Genomic DNA, 20383 nt, shown 5'->3' on the forward strand with positions numbered 1-20383 from the left:
TTGAGTCCTGTTGAGAACACCAATCTGCATGTTTGGAAATGTAGTCCACCCACGGCAGCCACTGTTGACCTCCAATATGGCTGCCTGAGGGTGCTTCAGTGCAACCTGGGCTGCTGCTGTATCTGTACAGTATATTACTCTTCAGGTAAGATGGCTCATGAGTGCTTTCCCTATGGACAGAGTGTGTGAGAACCAATGTCAGCTTGTTTTGATAAAACAGATGCAGACAATCCATCCTGAGGGAAAATAGTGTGTTTGAGTATACAGACAAGAGTTTACAGCTGAATGCTCACATGCACGTTTGCATTACAGTATGAATCCACACTGTGCACTGTACCATTTGTGTCTTTTCCTTTTTGCAAAGGAAACATCCATTCTTTTGCAGTGATTCATAGTATAATGTGGTGGCAGCATTGTTTCGATGGCCCATTCACAGACACAGATGAAGGAATGTATGATGAAGGTGTGGACAGGATTAAAGGGTTGATTAAAGTGTGAGATCAGTGCTAATCTGAGACACAGATTCTCTGCTAAGCAGCTGCCAGTGATGAACAAAACCTCGAATGTTAAAAAAAAAATGTAATTTTACAAGGATTTTTAATTTTTATTTAACAGATTTTTTTCAGAATTTTTGAAATACACAAAAATATCAGATTTCAAAATAGACTGACAAGCCTAATGCAAAATAAAAACAACAAAATGTCCTCTTTTTAAACAAAACTAAAATGTTTCGCCCCAGAGACAAAAGAGATGATTTCATGTAAAATTGAGGCTACAAAATGTATTTCAAGGATGGAAAATGACTGTATTTTCGAGAGATGGCTATTTTCTATTATTTTACAATGTTCGTTTGATTCCCCTGGATATTTACCGTTTTGTTTGTTTGTTCTTTATAGTGTAGATGTGTCAACAGATCCACACCTTTATACTTTTCTGATCAGTCACTATGTATTGTTGCTGCATTAGTGTACTATGCTTAAGAAAATGCCATAAAGGAGCCAAAGTACCAGCAAAATACCTCAAAGTTGAAATCGAATTGGAAATGTTCGAACTTGGTGACAACTACTGGTAATATGGCAATGCAAGCCAGTGGATTCGATATGAATGAACATATTCCTGCTTGCACTAATTTTGGTTGGCTGGTTGTAAATGTCTCATTAAAAGATGTTTTTGTTTTTTTATATAAATTAACCATTTAATAGTGTTTGTTTCCATTTTAAAATGATCTTGTAATTGACAAGATTGAGGCTAACAGCTAGATTTTATCTCATTATTGGCAATCATGAATATTCACATTGGTCAGATGATCTTTAATTTAACCATAATTTAATTCTAGCGCAGTGTCTTCTTGACTCCACAAACACAGGCCTCTTGTTTACATGAGACTCAGCTCCTCTTCTACAACACACAAGTCCTCACTGAGCCAAACTCATTAGCCTTCAGTTCCTCCATGCTGCTTCAGCGGACAGAAACTTTAATTGCCACGCATAAAATCGACATTACATGAAAAATTATCATCTAAAGGCAGGGATAAATAAAGCGGACTCGGTTTTAATGTCGAGCTCACACTAATTGAAAGTCCCTCAGAGTGCTGACTGTGAAATTGATAGAGCAAAAGAGACGCAAATTATGAGCAGTAAATTCAAGAAACCCATTAATGAAAGTGACAAGAGGAGACTGTAAATTGATAACATTTGAAAGCAAACAATCCTACCCCACAGAAAAGCCTCCCCATTGCGGGATGAACTATTTCCTATGGCAAACTTCAAAGAAATTGTGTTACACTGCAGCTGAACTGCAGCAGAAGGCAACCTCAGGCTATAGTCGACTACTCTAAATCCACATCGTCCTACGTGTACACACAAGCTCACATTCATGACATTTCTGCATCGCATCTGGAATTACATAACATAGTCTTCTTAGAAAAATCATTAAATTCAAAGTCACAATGAAGCTACATTTAATGATGGTCATTAACACAGCTACATTTCCAGCTACATGTCTCATTACAATGCCTGTTACCTGCCTCACTACAACAGCATATTGATCTGCTGTGGGAGATTTCAGACCAACAAATTTTCGTCGGCAGTACTAGCAGTTCTTTTCTTGATGTGTAAAAGATGCAAAATCCCATTAGCTAAATGAAAAAACTCCTGCTAGTTCTTTTCCCTGGCACCTGATATGCCATATGCTCCATCTCTGTCTTTGTTTCATACTTTTGGGTTCCATCAAGGCACCTGCGGCGACAGCCACCTCTGACTGTAATCTCATCCACCTTCTAAATCTGCTTTTACCAACCTCCAGGATGGAGAAAAACTAAAGCCTCAGAGTTCAGTTGCTTTATGAATTCCAGTAGTCACACCTGTACATGTAATACTTTTTCAATCACACATTGAACCTTGTTACGCACAAGTCTGAGCTTCACCTAGTGTCTAAAAAGTCATATAAAGTCAATGAAAAGACACAGAAGACATGTATTTCCCTGGGGTAGCACGAACTAAGGTGAAGATGCATCTGCAGACATTGAACGTAGTTAACCTGAGACTTTAGGAAGCTACTTGATAATTTGAATAAAGTGAGACAGTAGAGAAAGAACTGAAAAAGCTGAAGTTCTGTTTAGTTCTGGGCTCAGTGTGAGGCTAAGCTTAATGCTAAAGTCTGTACAGCTGCTGTATTGGTTCACTGTAGCAAATCTACTATTGTAGCAAAAGATCTTTTCCATGAGTGATGGGAAAATGGAGATGGACTATCGGACTGGTACAGCATTAGCAATAATGCAGGTGTTGTACCAGTCTGTTGTGGTGAAGAGTGAATATACTTTCCACCATTCACCTACGGTCACAAGTTTTGGGAAATGACAGAAAGAATGAGGTTGCAGATGCAAGCAGTTTCCTCCGTAGGGTGGCTGGGCTCAGCCTTAGGGTGCCTTCCTTTAGAGGTTCTCTGGGAGACCTTGGGGAAGACCCAGAACTCACTGGAGGGATTACATATCTCCTCTGGCCTGGAAACACCTTTAGATTCCTCAGGAAAATTGTTGCTGTGAAGAGGGATGGATGGATGGATGGATGGATGGATGGATGGAGAAATAGTCTAGTGCTGAAGCAAATATTGCTTTTGCTTTCTGTTTGAGCAAACCTGAAGAGTTTAACCAGCCGTGCTAACAGCTCTGTCTGGCTAATGTTATATTTTCTGCATCTGTGACTACATGTAGTCTGCTACAGAAAAAGTGACATAAATTTTGTCATGAGATGGTGTGCGTGAGAGTCTGTGGAGTCATCTGTGTACCATCCAGTTTTGTATGCCATTCAGCTTCAACAGCACCAAGTGTGCTGGAAAAAAATGCTAAAAAGGTTAACTTTGGTTGGTTAGTATTTCATAATTAGTATAATAAGAACAACTCTGCCTGCATGACGTCCACAGCGGTCAGTGTTTGCATCCACAAGGGAGTATAATCAGGCCCTAAGCACCAAGAATGTCTGTACAAAACTGATATTTTATTCAATAGCTGTTGAGACATTTCAATGAAAACCAAAAACGTCCAATTGTAGCGGCACTAGAGAAGTCAGAGAATCACCATAGTCGGTGAGGTCCATCTTCTGGGGGCCATGAATGACTGTACAAAATGTTCTGCTAACCTATTTATTAGATGTTGGCAATCATATGATCAGTTGTAAAGATAATTCAGTCTGGACCAACGTAGTGATATCATCAGAGGAAAGACAGAGCAGAGACCAAAGTGTTTTCTGAAGACTGCAGGCACAAAAAGAGAATACATTTTGCCTTAATTTTAACACAACAAATTCTTTCCTGTATCATTTCCTTGTCCTCTCACACAATCTGTTGTGTTTTCTCTCCTCTGTGTAAATTAAATAGTTTGTGTCTAATGCTCTCATTAGTTTCTGCCCTGTATCTGCATAGCATTGCATGCTGGCTCAATCTTTTATTCTCTCTTCTCATTCAGTTTGAACAGCTCTATTCTCCATCTGGGGAGGCTTCTTTTTTTTCCCCTTATATCATCGTTTCACTGTGCTGAAAATAGGAAGTTCAGAGCATGAAAATGCCTTTGACAGTGGGGGGACTGAGGCTGCTGCTGCTGCTGCATCTAGAGCCTGATGTTTAAAACAAGGCAGATCTGGAGGGTTTTATCTGAAGTCCAGCACAACTGAAACTGAATGCACTATGATGAATGCATTGCTCAAAGGCAATGCATGTGCAGTGAAGATGTGGCTATCTGCATGGTTTAGATTCATTCTCTGTGATGTGTTTTGCTAATGAAGCAGCCTCAATTTGTGGGAGTGCAAATGCTTCAGTTTTCAGTGAAATATATAATCTAAAAGATCAAATGTGATGCAAGGATTTACATAAAATATACATAAGAAAGAGCTGGCTGACAATAATATAAAACTGTAAAATAGGGTCAATAGTTTCCGGCATGAAGTGAGCGTTTGAATACGCTGAGCAGTATGGATCTGTGTCTGACATAAATCGAGCTCTGGTGGAGCAGATTTTGGTTTTCAGCTAAAACTGCTAGTCAGCAATAACAGGAATACTGCAGTGGAAGGTTTAACGTCGCTGTGGAAAAGGAGAGCGAACTCATATGTGTGAAATCGACCCGACTCACTTCACTGTTTCTTTCAGCTGGAAACCATCATCAAATCAGCGTCAGTGCAGCGTAACAGATGAAAACCAGTTTGAAGGTAATGATGTCTCATACGCAGGTCGCATTGTTCAAAAGTTAACCAGTTTTAGATTTCGTTAGCTCTTCGTCCAAGCTGAGCCTTAAAAGCCATCCACATGTTCATTTCTATTCTGTTTTATTTGGATAAAATAAATAAGACTGAACAGCATAAGACGCTTTGTGGTTGGGGCACCATGCCGCAGCTTGTTAGAAGTGTGCTACAAGGTTCTTGGAAGGGATAGAAACTGATGGGGTGGACTGCTGCAGAGCCGTTGTTGTCTGAGGGCTTGGTGTGAAATCAAAGAGAAGTTTCTCTCTAACGCTTGCTGCTTTGGAGAGAAGCCTAGAAAATGGAACAAGGATATTGTATCAGTGCTTGTTAGTTAATGTGGCGGTTGTCTCCTCTTCTTGTGGTTTTACTTTGTGCTGTGGTACAGTTACCGATGAATGTCAACAGCACAGTTGTTGGAAGGAGACATTACGGACAGTCAGATTCGGTCCCTTTCTGAATCCTACTTGAAATGTTTGCCTCCTAAAAAAAAAATGAAATTGTGTGACTGAGCTGTATTACAGCTTCTACTGAAAGTCCTCAAGTCGAGATTGGAAGTTTTCTTTCAGTCATAAACTATTAACTTTAACATGCTGTCATACATCCTGACATCCACTGTCTGATCCTAAAAAGCATCTGGCTCCTAAAGGATTAATAATTCCAGACCTCCTTCTGAATCTTCGGTATTTAGGCTCACAGTCAGTCATCAGAGCTCACTAGTCCTGAATGACACCACTTTCATTTCAGAGACAAAAACAACAGGATGCGGAGAGAGATTTTGGCAGGGCTCTGGTGCTGTAATGATTCAACTGTAGTTCAAAATGAACTGTTTGCCAAATTGGCTGTTGAGTTTCAATTGTCTGCTCCAAGTATGACATAATTCTGTTGGTTTAAAAGAAAATCATAGTCTGGTCAGTAGAAGCCACACTGTTGTTTCTATATGCCTTAAATAATGGCTACGCATTGCAAACTGCATTAATGCTTTAAATTGTGATTAGATTACGATACATTAAGAGAATTATATATTACATTACCATATTGCCTTCTTTGCTGATGTTGTCGGGCAACTCTTATGCATCTGCTTCAACATCTGGAGAATTCTCTTGCTGATTTAGGGGGGTGATCAGTCATGTTTTAATGCTTTGTTAGCCAAGTGCCAATATGTGTGCAAAAGAGGAAGTTTTCAAGCATTATTGATCAATATCAGTCATTCAGGTACATTGTTTAGACAAAAATGCTCCACAGCCTACACATTTCAATGCACCCAGTCACTTATTGTTCATACTTGAATGAGCTACAGTGGGCTGGTGATATCATAATGAAATCTTGTAATAAATGTTGTGACATCCGATACTGGCAAATGTGCAAATAATGTGTGACAGAAGATAAACTGTTGCCTTGAACAATGAATGCAGAAGATGCTCATTATTAGTCAGAACTATTTGGAATAAGATAAGGTTAATTAGCCAAACAAAATGAGAAGAGCTCGCTTAAACAATAATGCTGTGTGGGAGAGTGACTGCATCCTGTAGCTAGACATGCATTGTTAAGAATGTGCTTGTTTTAAGAGCAATAGAATCGCTGCATTTTTAGGTAATTATAATTTCTTACTCTTGAAAGTGTAGCTTATTCATACAAAGTTTGATGGAAAACCTATTGCAAAGCAGAAATTTAACAGATACTTAGATCTGTGCACCCAAAAATGCTCTTTACATGGAGTTAAAAACAGGTCTTCATTCTAACTGGTTGATAGTTACTGACAGTAGGACAGCACTAAATCTTGCAATTTCATAATTAAAACAAAGTCAAATCCTTATGTAAGCTAAATGGCAGAGCTAATGTTTAAAATGAGTTGCCAGTAAATAATGTCCAGAAAGATTTTTAAAATTCTGAAGTGTCTGATGTTTTTGGTGCTTCTTTGTCTGACACATTTTTTTTCTGTGTACAGGGAAGCATTGTCTATTGTGACACTTCAAGGCAGAAGGCTGATCAGTATGCATGTAGCGCAGACAGGATTTGTTATAACACTCTAATGTACAGTACCTTGATCTGACAGCCACACTCTCCCCTGGCACAACCTGGAGCTGAGTAAAGGAAGGCATCACTTTTTTTTTTTTTTTTTGAATAAGTTGTTGCGTGGGTGTGCATTGGGGTTTGTTATTGTGGATGTACAGTATATTTCCAGGACGGTGCTTGGGAGAATAATCATCTTTGCAAAAGAAACTAAGTTGACAAGTTAGCTGTTCTACCTCAGCAGCCAACTCAAAATGTGACACGTGGGCCTGAGTGGCCGTGCACACAGGAGCCATTAGAAAACTGCTGCAAAGTCATTAATTAGATCAGACACTACTTGCAAGCTACAGGCATAAATATCCAGGATGTCTGCAGAGGTCTTTAAAACATTATAATATCCTGATGACTTCAGACATGCAGTCAGAGCAGGTTAATTCACTGTGTGGGTTTTATTTAAGAATAATTGCATTTACGTTTGTGTAAAAACTGTTCCTGTAGGATCAGTAATTATACAGTGCACAGTAAAGCTGCAATATTACAGTAATTAAAAATCCACCTGGCATATTCCACAAAAACCTTCAGTATTTTAGTATGTAAAGTACATCAGTTCTGTAACATTCTCCACAGCCTCATCATATTTACAAGCTATTCTCTCTTGGGGAGAAAACCCAGCAGGATGTGGGATGCGTAATCTCTCTTGACAGAATGTTCATGAAAATTAGGATCGTGTCACTGCTGTGTACTTTGGGATATTTAACGAGAGAAACCAGCTTGCACTGAATTTTCTAGCTGCTTTTCAAATGATAGCAGAGCGGAGCAGCTATGTTTCCCGCTTGTGCAGGTAAACAGATGCTGGAGACACTGCTCAGTGACTTTAAGCAGAAAAGTCATTCTGGCAAACTCAATAACGTCACAGCGGCCTAGAAGTTTCAAATGAGCGTAAGAGCAGTCGCCATGGTTACAGCAGTGGGTCACACGGGCGAAACGGAAGAAAATGTGTACGTGTGTACATGTTCACGGTGGAGAAAGAACTTTGCCTGCTGGGGGGGACACGCTCGCGCTCTTCAGACCGGGGCGAGTACATGTGTTGCGGCGCAGCGAAAGCACAGACCCAGTGAGGGGCAGTGAGCTGTCCTACATATGGCCTTGATGATCCCAGTGGAGTCGCAGCACCGCCTGCCCACCAGCGCAGCCCACCTGCTCCTCGGCAGAGCCAAGTTAAACTCCATCCCCATGCTGTGGCTTCACTTCCTGTTGTACACACACAAGCGCTGGGCCGCCCAAAAGAAACGTCATCTAGTTTGCAATTCGGCCAATGCTTAAATTGTTCTAGGCATTCATGCATGTTTCACACCCACAGTGTGATCACATTCGTCCTTCACAAAAGGAAGGACAGCGCGGTCCAGCCTTTAGTGATTGCTTTGCCGAATGTACGATATGTGCCAGATGATGTAATCTCGTAAATCCATACAACAGATTCCTTTTTATAAACTTCTGTTTTAGTCTGAGGTGAAGCATCGTCAAAATAGACCCTACTGAACTTACTTTTAGGACTTTATGACTAAAACCAGAAGGTTTGTCTCCTAAATGTGTGATATCCAAGAAGCAGAAGTTCTGGCAGTGTGTGTAAGTCATGCACACCCCTTCAGCAGAATGTCATCTGATCCCAGAAAACACCAATAATGTTCCATTACATCAAACCTGGCTGTCAACACCTCATTTATTTCTGCATATTTCTTCTTCCTGTGCACATAAAACAAAGATATATTGCATAGCTTTAAATGTGGAGACAATAAGTGCAAACAATGCATATTTTGCCATTTTTATACGGACTGCAAATAATACTACCTTGTACATTTATGCAAAGTTTTGTTTCTAGTTGTACTGCATACTCTATGCTCTATTTATGTATATGTGGTGGACTGGGTCATCTCATGTATAAATAAAGGAATATGTGCCTGTATGTCTGTCTGTTGGAAGCTGTTTGGATCAGTAGTCCTCATATTTTGGCTAAAAGATGTTTTCTGTCATGCTTTCACAACAGTATTATCAGCAGGGCTTTGGCTGCTTGAGCACCGGCTCCACAGACACCAGACGTTTTCTACTATCCCTCACGGTACCCAAAATATTAGCCAAAAAACTATTCTCCATGCAACAGCCAGTCAGCACATTTTCTACTAAACTGTTGCTCTATCTCTATTTCTGATTTTTTGAAGCACTGGAGTATGAAGGAATTGTCCATCAATTTTGAGTCTTGTATCGTTTATATTGTTTGAGATATTCATCATGTTTCCTTACAAAACATCAAAAAAATGCACATAAAATGAACCATTACAGACATGAGCACATGTGCTATGACAATATGGTGAATATTTTGGCTGAAAAACCATGTTTATGACTTTAAGTATGTAAACCTAATTGTATATAAAACTAAATGGTCTATTTTTTCATCAATAGATAAATAGATCAATAAAATGAGAGAGACAGAGAAAGAGAGAGAGAGACGAACACAGAGTAATGTATGAAATATTTATAAAAGTATACTATCTCTCCACAACATCCAGCTATGGCTTTACTTAGCTTTTGACACATTTTCTGATCTTTATTCTTCAACTGAGTGTTTGCTCGTGGAATAATTAAAATGTTCTTTTTTTTAAATTTTATTTTATTTTTTGACCATGGTGGTGGTGTCTGTGCTAGTGGCGGTCAGTCCAATACAACCACAATTATCTTGGCAAGAAATTAGATATTTTATATTTGTGGTTCTCAGTGGATGAATCCCACTAAGTCCCTTTTGTCAACCAGTAAGTCAAAGTTTCCTGATGGCTTTGGTATTCCCAGAATTTTTCTTCTTCTAAAAACCTACAAAGCTAAAAGCATTTTCTTCAGGCTCAGCGACACCATGTGTATGTTGCTAACAAGCAGATGTTAAATTAACATGGTGAGCACAGTAAACTGTACATCACTTAACCATCAGAATGTCAGAAGGTTAGCATGTTGATGTCAGCATTTACCATTTTTCATTGTTTGTGCCTCACAGAGCTGCTGGCACGACTGTAGATTAGGTTAATCCAGGCCTCTGAAAAAAGTGTAAATTCCACTGATGTAGGTTATTTGATGGATTAAAAGCTCCAGATGAGTAACAACATGACCATGAGGTGACATTAGTTTTTTTGCTAAAGAAATAGATGCTGAGCCTTGATTAAAATCATCTATTGTGTTTTTATTGTTTAGATCCTCCTCATGACACCAAACCAGATTCATCGAGGCATGGACTCCGCAGAATGTCTGAAGGTATCCCTTATTTTCAGGCACTAAGACGTTAGTAAATCTTTTAAGCTGTGAGGAGATGTGTCCTCCATAGATCTAACTTGCTTTTTCAGCACATTCTATTAATGCTTGATCAGACTGAGATCAGGGGAATATGGAGGCCAAGTCAGCTCCTGGAACTCTTTGGCGTGTTCCTCAAACTGTTTCTAAACAATGCTTGCAGTATGACAGGGAGCGTTATGCTGCTGCATGAGGCCACTGTTGTCAAAAAGGGCTGTATGTGGCCTGCAACAATATTTATGTGCCAAACTGACATGAATGCCAGGATCTAATTTTTCCAGCAGGATGTCACAAAGAGCATCACATTGCTCTGAACCATTAGCTTTTTCCCTTACTGCATCCTATCTTCCCAGATATATGACATATACGTACCCGGCGTCACATTTTCTTTATCCACTGTAAAAGAAAACATGATTGCTCAGACCAGAACCGCTTCTTCCATTGCTCCATGGTCCAATTCTGCCCCTGACGTAAGCAGTCTATGCAGTCTAAGCCCCATATAGCAAGTTACATCAATATTAACTTCAAGAACTGACTGTTAACTTGCTGTCTAAAGTGTCAACTCCCCCTTTATGGTTGACATTGTAACAACAAAAATATAGTCTCCAATTCACCAGTCAGTGGTTATAATGTTAAGGCTAATTAGAGTGTGACCGTAAAGAGCACATTTTAGAACACTTGCTTCTTGGTATTCTGTTTATATGTATCAACGTTAGAACCCATTCCAAGTGTGTATGTTTCACATCATATGTGACATGTTGTTCTCCACCAGTGTCCTAATGACGACAATGTTCCTGGCTGAAATAACATGCAACTGTGCAGGCACAACAAAGCCCGTCTGAACTGACTGACTCATTTAAATCTGTGCTGCATAGCATGAAACGAGTGTCCACAGCGGAAATGCCTGCTATGAAAACAGAAGCCATAACACTGAAAGCCCATGGGGCTGGCCCTCTGATGCATGCTTGGCCTTTCTCGCACAAGTTAATGCAGCTGGAAGAGCATGCTCACTGCTCTACAAAAACCTACTATCCACCACAAAGCTGGACTCATGCTTCTTTTCCTCCCACGTGAATGAAAAAAGCCTATCTCTGAGGCCTTTCTCCAGTCAATAGTAGCAGTCTGTACCTAAATATACTTTCCTCTCTTTCCTCGCTTTGTCTAGGCAGTGATACAGTTAATCTGCTCTCGGTGTGTTGGTTTGCTCCATGAGGAGAGAGTGAGAAAGAGAGAGGCTCACATAACAGGCAAGAGAACAAGCAGGAAGGAGTGGCGAGGAGCCAGGTGACTCAGAACATGTGACGGGGGGTCATTGCGGTGGGAGGTGGTGAGATGAATGACTGAGGTGTGAATCCTTGTCACTAATGGAGGCATCCACCTCCACTGAGCTCTTTTCCTGAAGTCTGTGATTAGCTCATCTCCAGCCCAGTGTTCAGCTACGTGCCTTCACCCTTTGAGCTTGGTGTTTAAATATTCCTTTGTGAATTTGCATAAAATCTCCATTTATTCCAAAATATCCAGATCTGGCCGTCGAGCGACAGCTGCAGTATTTGTTCATGCGACTACAAAACCTCATTAAGTGCATCTAAAACCACAGCGGCTGCAAGTAATACATACCGAAGGGAAATGGTCTAATACAGTTTTTAATAGATGGCATTGATGTAAGGCAGCTTGGATGTTTTGCTTTATGTAAAATCTCAAATGCTTCCTCTTCACACTTCACCAGCTAATCTGACCATTCACTGCGCCTGTTGTTTGTTGCCATGGTTACAAAGTCAGTGTGGCATCATAGTACAGTATCATTCCTGCTCAATGCAGAGCAGCACAACATTCCTTTGGAGGAGGGTGTCTGCTGTATGCTGCATACTGCTAAATTTAGAGATTTTTCTTTTCTCGTTCATCTTTTGAATGTCCATGAGGTTTATTCATGTCACCGAGCAGTGGTACATTACAGCATGGATCGGTGCTACTATTGTGCCTCTCATGCAAGAGGAGCAGGAACAGTTGTTTTGAATGATTTTTATTGGATCTGCTCATTCATGTCTACCACCTGCTCCCTCTGTGTAGTTTCCCTCCTCCTTTATCTGTCGTCAAAGATTTTGCAAAGTAGGTTTCATTCAATGTGAAATTTCTGTATCTCATTAAAGCAAAATTTTAGTGGAGCATATTCGGTTATTCAGGAAACATTACTGTGATTCTGGTTATTGGAAACAATATTGTCTCCACATGTGGAAAATATGCCCAGCACAGACTACACTTTTAATCCTGGGAGTTTAACAGGCTACAAGAGGACTGAGACAAAACTACTGTTTTAAAAGATCTAAATGTATATTTCCAGGTAAATAACAGCAAGCCATAAAGATGTTACTGCAGTTTCTTAAAACCACATATAATTAACGTTTTTATACCCTTAAAAACAATACAACACTATAAGTGAATATGACAGAGATCTCACTTTATGGACGGTTTTGGCTTTTTATTTACCCATTCAAGACAAAACCCTACTGTCTTGGGTGACTCTCATTGCTCTCGTAGCATTGTTTTTTATTCAATATCCACTGTTAGCAGTGCTCAGCACCACATGTCAGACAGACGCAGTTAATGACTCGCTGTGAGAGCTGTTTGCACCTAAAAAACTAGTTATTTCTCCCCATAGTTGTGGCACCAAAAACAGAGCAAATGAAGAGAACGAATATTGGATGCAAATTCATTAAGTGGACTAAAACACAAACCCATATTAATTTTAACGTTGCTCCATAGCTGCATTACACTACCATCAAGTGTAATCAAGGTGATGTTTGTGTTCACCACTATTCCACTGTCCCCTAAAGTGAGCAACAAATCACCTACTCCAGGTTTAATACTCTGTTTTACGGAGACAATAAAGATAATGGCAGATGTCTATAAACACTCTTTCCTGTGCTATTTAAACATTAAAGATTTAAATCCTTTTTCATTCCTCAATTGCTAATATGTAAAAGATATAATAAAATACAAGTCACTAAGCCTGCTGCGTGTACATGATTGAAGTTGTCGATTTTAGAAAAAAACGACAACTGTCTGATTTAATTGCACACTGTCTGAAAAGTTGCCAGCTGTATAACCTTCCCTCCCCATTTCTCCTCCTTTTTGCCAGAAGTCAAAGCTGTACCGCACAAAGCTGTACTTTTGAAAATTGCACACTGACAAAACTGAGCTTCTAATCTTGCTTAAAATCTACGGGGGGAAAAAAAACAAAAAAAACCTCACACACACACACACCTCACAGTCTGTTCAACATCCAATGTGCCATCAAGGTGTCTAAAAACACAATCTATCCCTCAGGCGGATGTCACATCTCTACCCACGTCAGCACAGTGACAAACGACCAGAGCATGAGGAAGCAGCATCGATTGTAGTCATGCAACAGCCTGTTGTCTTCAGGCCCTGTCATGCAACTTTAATGAAAATAGATTTCCCCTGTCCTTCACCTGTGCAACATGTAGAGGAGACAATATTAAAAGAGACTGAAAATCCAATAACATTAGTGACACATGGAACATGACAAACCTCCAAACCTATAAATATAGCTCCAATTTTATTTTTCTCTCTAAAAAAAACATATTACATCTAGAGAAGCTTCTTTTTTTCATTGATTTTGGTTAGTAACAGAAGATGATACTAGAAATTTCAACACATTTCATCAGTATTTTGTGGCACACAGCAGAACGGTGCTGCAGAGACTTGCCTTGATGCATAAAATGTCAACCAAGAAATTTGCTTTAACACTCAAATATCATGGAAAATGCCGTCTATTTCTTCAGGACGCAGTCAGCAAACACCACAAATCAATAATACCTCCCATCCATCACAACCTTTTCTGCTTCAACCTCTGATATCTCCACTACTGGTTTGAATGAGAAAACGACAGAGCCGGCAGCTGGATGACAAACTAAGTAGCGATGACAGCAATGTTCCACATAGAAGCATAGCCCATTACATCTAGTGCACAGTGGAAGGGAGAGGATGTGGCGATCAAGACTGCGCTCACGTCACTGCATTCTTTTGCATAAGCGACTCACTCGCAGATGAAAATTGTCTACAGTGGCAGCATGAATCAGTGTTGAGGTGAAATATTAATCCATTTACATTTAAAATTCCCCTTCAAATTTTCTATTTGTAGATGCTAGGCTGGGTGGCTCTTTGAAGCTGCATGGTGCCATAAGTAACTCTTTCTCTAAGGAAGAGGTTTGAGGCCAGAATAACCTATACTTCCTCTTGATGTCAGCTGACCTCCCTCTCTCTCATTAAATTGGCTCTAATTGTTTCCTGGTAGTGCCACGTGTCATTTAAACACAACTGCTGTTCAACTTTACACCTAATTCGACTCATAATGACTCTTGACAGAGTCCATGTCAGCAACTTGCTCCCAGATACCCGCAACAAGACGAAAGCAGCTGGAAAAGACAGCAGAGGTATGACTGTGACTGATCATTGACTGCTGGTCTGTTCTATAGTAGGTTTGCACTGGTGTCACTTTTTCATGTTGTGGCACCTCCATCACCAATGACAAACTTTCTAAGTCTGCAATAAACCAGTGGAGCTGCAATACCAAGAGAGAATCGAACAGAACATCTTAAAAAAGTAAAGGCGAGAAGAACCAATGATCCATATGAGGCACAGCACAGTCAGTGGTCTGTGGAAGTCGAAATGTGGCCAGAAATAGTGTTTCCTGGTACATACTGTATTTGTAACTACTGTTTGTAGCTCAATACCGTGAACACTGGGTTCCAAGTCTTACTTTTTGCTATAGAATTAAATGTACATGACTGAATATGCAGTGATCACAGTGAGATTTTGGGGAAAAAAACTTTCTTATATTATCTTACCGATAAATGAAGGAATTTCTGTGTGTGTGTTTTCTACACAAATCTCAGCAACAGTCCATCTGATCTGCTTGAAACTTGGCAGGTGTATTGCTGGAAACTGGAGGAATTGCAGTGTCAAGTTTGAAGTCAATTTATCTGTTCTCCAATTTAAAAAAAAATCTATTATTGATGTGGATGTAACAGACAAAGCCAAAAATGTCCTGCATGTCTTATCTCACTAATACTGCAGGAATATTTGTCTGTGGTTGTGTGTGTCTGTTCTCCACATATCTTGACAACCATACATCCAATCCACTTTAAACTTAGACTGTGTACTACTGGGGACCTAAAGAAGTGCAGTGTCAAGTTTAAGGTCATTTGAATGAGCATTTGTGGACTCTTTTTGAGCTCCTCAGCCTGGCCTGGCCTGTAGGCGGAGCTAAGTCACCCGTCTTGCTAAGCAATATTATCAGATAAAAAACATCAAAGGTAAATGTTTCATATTGATGTCAGATTTTAATAAGAGCCATACCAGTATGGGCAGAACTAGTTTAGTAAAAGTGTAAAATACTTGAACTCAGCTAATTTGCTGCTTAAGGATTGCACAGATGATGTTACATCCAATTTGACTGACAGCACCTTCCCAACATAAGCAAACACTCCAACAACATCAGACTTTAAATGCATGTGCTACTGAATCTTGATTGGTACGCAAAAGTGTGTGATGTCTGATTTTTTAAATGGAGTCTGCAGAATTTAAACAAGTGAAAAGCACATAGAGAAAGACAGAAAAAAAAGTCCTTTGTAAAATAGCTAAAAGACGGTGGGGGTATCCTTATCTGATCAAAGCCATGTGAACTTGAAATAATATTCTGGTCATATCTGTAAAAGCTGTTAAATAAAGTAAAATTTTATGTAATATTTCATTCATGAATTTATGGAGCTTACTGGCTGACAGCAACTAAATAAGTTATTTTTTAGACTTAGTACTTGTGCACATTTTTTCCAGATTAATTTGCGGTGGCAGATGCTGACTGTTGCATCTACACCATTGATGACGGGTGGGAGTGATCATTGACCAAATGATGTCATCACATTCATTGCCTTTATTGGCTGATTAGGAGGAGTGCCGAGGCCCCTCCTCGTTTTAAGTGACCAAAAATGGGAATTCTAGATTTTTGTTTGAAGATGTAATTTGTCTCATATCTGAATGAGAATAACTTAGAATCTAAGAAGAAGAAGAAGAACTGTGTGGTGTGTTAACAGACAGAAGGGGATCTGGTTGGTGGTTTGTGTTGAATTAATGACATTCACTGTTATAGGAGCTCCTATAAGGATACTGTAAGTCGCACAGTAATGTATGCAGACACTGTATGTTTAGTGTGTTCCTTCTCAATGCATCCATCATCTCTGCCACAAACGTGAGCATCCTCCTTTTCAAGCTGGGATTAGCAGCTTAATGTCAGATGCTGCATGGCATCGCTGCTTAACGGCTGCCACAGGTATCACTGCAGGATATTTTACTGTAGTATCCCCATTTATTTTACTCTCACTCACTTCTCACAGCAAGATATTGATCCACTGTAAATGGAGTGCTGCAAGAACCAAAAAATAACCCATGTTGCTACGACTTCATGGAGTCACTTATTTTTGGTTGACTGCTTGAGTCATGTGAGGACAGCTTTGGCTTCAGCATGATGAGTGGACAGCAGCAGCAGCAACACTGGAAAAGCAATCAGACGGAGCCCATTACCTAAAATAATCCACACTGTATCAGAGATAATGGTGGCAGCACTTGATGCACGTGCAACTTAAAAGTCAACGTGATTTACTATGTTAGTTTACAGGAAACTGTTTAGCTTTGCAAAAGAGATGTTTAAAGCATCATCTCATATTTGCAAGGCATCACATTTATGAAATGGAATACATCTGCAGGCTATTTGGAAATGCTTTCTAATGAGCAAGCATGTATCACATTATTTAATTTCCTCTGTAATGTGACAATTTATATCTTTGGCCTGTTTATTGAGTCTGGAAGTGATATAAATAAAATATACAGTTTGTATAGCAAAAAAAGAAAAAAAATCTGTATTTATGAGGTATACCTCACATGTGGATTATGTAAAGTCAATACAACAGCCAGCCTCTGCAGTGGCTGAGTATCCACACGCTTTTGATTCCACTCTTCAAAGCGAGAGACTGCACTCACAGTCCACACTACAGATCTCATAAAAAGAGCCAGTCCCATCTTATTACTTTAGATCTAACCCTTCCACACTTGCTGGATGTTGTTTCTGACTTAAGTCATTAAACTTCCTCCTCTTGTATAACACAGGTCCCTCACTCTTACTCTGAAGCCACCGCTGCTTGTTTTCTCACAACTCCGGCAACAATATAATAAAGAATACCACACTGGGGGCATCTCGGTCAGCAGCTCTGCCTCCTCCAAGTGACAATTTCTGAATTATAGCGTTGAAATGTTCACTCTCCATTGAGAGTTAAACATAAATGTTGGGCAAACCTATAGCAAGAAATAAACTTCTCTGCTTCGCATCGCTGCACCCACAGTGTCCACTTGTTTGACCAGAGCGTTTTTGATAAATGAAGAGGAGAGTATCTCACATATTGGATAATCTCTGTGGCCCTCTGTGTGATATCTTCATACCAATTTATGCCCCAATATTGCTGCTCAGCGTGTTCAGATTTGCACAATTTAAGTACTCAGCACTGTACACGCTGCATATGTAAGTGCACACATGGTGAAGTTAGTGTCATGTTGCACATTAATGGCTCTCAGTGGTCCTACAAAAATTTAATGAGCACAAATAAAATATGTTAGAGACAACAGATACTTGCAGCACGAAGTGTACTTGAAAAAGAGAACCGCAGTTCTAATAAAGACAGAAAGTAATAAAAACATTACATAATGAAATGTGTTTGTGCAGTAGTGAAAGCGGGGATGTGAATGAGCATACTTCTAGAAATTGATCCTACAGCTATTTATACAGTCCAGGAAAACCAACTCCACTCCCCTCCCAGATATTTATTCCCATTAATTAACAATAGTCCTGTTACCCTCATTATTTAACCAGCATTTGCAGATTTGCACATCTGCAATCGCCTTTTCAAAGCACATTTCCACATATCTATTATGCCAGCAGCTCATACAGAATCAAGAGCGGATGCAACACAAAGTTGGAGCTGTTCTCCCCGGAGATCTAATTGTGTACAAATTGCGAGGCTATGTGGTCTGTATCTGCTGCACTTTTCCAGAAGCTGCTGCTGCTGCCACGAGGCCACGAGGCCACCTGGGGTCCAGCAGAGGTCTGCTCCTCTTCTGGGACTCAACAAATCATTACATACAGCTCACTGGTAACCCAGTGTGCATCGCTCATCTTAAAGGGCCTCAAGGATGTGACATACGGATGAATGGCATCAATCTATCATGGAAACGCTCCCACGGTGAATTTTTTTTCCCCTTGAATAAATCCACGTATGTGGCTCAGCTGGCTTACTGGATTGACAAAGGTACAGACACAAATATATCTAAATAGATGATTTATAATAAAGTAATGTAAGACAAAGATTGAGAAATGATTACTGTGAGTCTTAATGAGAGGCATGTAGAAGTTCAGAGATTAGTGTCAGTGTCTCACAGCCAGGATTCAGGAAAAAGACTCTTTTATCCACTGCATGCTGGTGGTAGTTATTCCTTAGGAGCCTGAGCCTTTTTGCAGCTTGTACAACACTGATTTACAAGAAGCTAATACTTTTAATCAACAAATATAATCAGCATGCGTGCTAAATGAGCAAAAATTACCATTAATCTAAAAAAAATCTCAGTGCCTTTAGGGCAGAGAGAGGAAGGTATGCAGGTTTCTGTAAAAGTCACAATTAATTTATCGCACATCTAGACCTCTTTATTCACTGCCGGGCAATAATCACATTTATTCTCAGGTCACTTGGCACAAGAAATCAAACAAATAAAGAAACAAACGCACAGCAGACACAATGTTAGGGAAGGTTACTGACCTTAGACATAGTACAGCTTTTTATGCTTTTCCACAATAAAAGTTTGCACTGTGGCACTAAAACTGTATTTGTGTTGTGACTGCAGCATCTGCACTTACTCTGCAAAGGTGTGTGTTTGTGAAAACAGTTAAGACAGTGCCATAAATAAACTCCTGGAATTCAAGAAATAAAACTTACTGCTTTAACAATACAGACTCAAGATGATGAGGAGGATTTTTAAGTTTTGTTCCATTATCTTAATTCACACCAACATCAATGCTGCAACTTTAAACTTTATCAGTTATATTCAGTTATATTCAAATTAAGTACCTCAACTTTTTAAAAAAATGCGCTCAGCTGTAGAAGAATTTGGGGACATCTCGTTGAGAACTTCAGAAAAAAGCAGCTTTGTCTTCATCCAAATGTTTAAGACATGGCAGCAGGTCGCCGGAGCGCTGTTCCATCACTCATTTGTTCTTCATTCGGGAAAATATTATGTAACAAACTTAAACGGTGTAATAAGTAGAATTAAACGCATCGCGAAAAGGGGGAATACACATTCTAAGTCGTCGCATTTTGTGCTTATCCTGCGCATTTTGCTCTGATTCCGAAAATCTGAACGAGCTATTCAGAAAAAGCATCACAACTTACCTTGACACCAAATTCCGCCTCTAAACGTAGGATCCAGTGACTGTCAAAGTCGAGTTTGTCCTCGGAGAAACCCCCCCTACTCCTGTTACACTAAACGTTCCTATGAAGTTTTGGAGAAATAAAAGTACTTTTACACCAAATTCTTGCGCTCCTGCAGCCTGTAGTACTGTTACCATCTGTTGTGCCTTTGCGCATCGAGCTCTGCGCGGTGGAGAGGAGAGGAGAGGGGAGGAGAGGGGAGGAGAGGAGAGGAGAGGGGAGGGGAGGGGAGGAGAGGAGAGGAGAGGAGAGGGGAGGAGAGGGGAGGAGAGGAGAGGAGAGGGGAGGAGAGGGGAGGAGAGGAGAGGGGGAGGAGAGGGGAGGAGAGGGGAGGGGAGGGGAGGAGAGGGGAGGGGAGGAGAGGGGAGGAGAGGGGAGGGGAGGGGAGGAGAGGGGAGGAGAGGGGAGGGGAGGGGAGGAGAGGAGAGGGGAGGGGAGGAGAGGGGAGGAGAGGGGAGGAGAGGGGAGGGGAGGAGAGGAGAGGGGAGGAGAGGGGAGGAGAGGGGAGGAGAGGGGAGGAGAGGGGAGGAGAGGGGAGGGGAGGGGAGGGGAGGGGAGGAGAGGGGAGGGGAGGGGAGGGGAGGAGAGGGGAGGAGAGGAGAGGAGAGGGGAGGAGAGGGGAGGAGAGGAGAGGAGAGGAGAGGGGAGGAGAGGAGAGGAGAGGGGAGGAGAGGGGAGGAGAGGGAAGGAGAGGGAAGGAGAGGGGAGGAGAGGGGAGGGGAGGAGAGGAGAGGAGAGGAGAGGGGAGGAGAGGAGAGGGGAGGA

The 20383-nt window shown here is 40.6% G+C and overlaps 1 protein-coding gene across 1 annotated transcript in view; it reads right to left on the bottom strand.

Moving 5' to 3' along the window:
- Window positions 1–19791, bottom strand: part of LOC111573972 (caM kinase-like vesicle-associated protein) — a 46115-nt gene extending 26324 nt beyond the window's left edge. Inside the window, exon 1 of the mRNA XM_023278335.3 lies at window positions 19580–19791. The gene's annotated coding sequence lies outside the window, so the exon portion shown is untranslated. The remainder of the gene's footprint in view (window positions 1–19579) is intronic.
- Window positions 19792–20383: the final 592 nt, after the last annotated feature.

This window comes from Amphiprion ocellaris, chromosome 5, assembly GCF_022539595.1.
Source record: "Amphiprion ocellaris isolate individual 3 ecotype Okinawa chromosome 5, ASM2253959v1, whole genome shotgun sequence".
Lineage (NCBI taxonomy): Eukaryota > Metazoa > Chordata > Actinopteri > Pomacentridae > Amphiprion > Amphiprion ocellaris.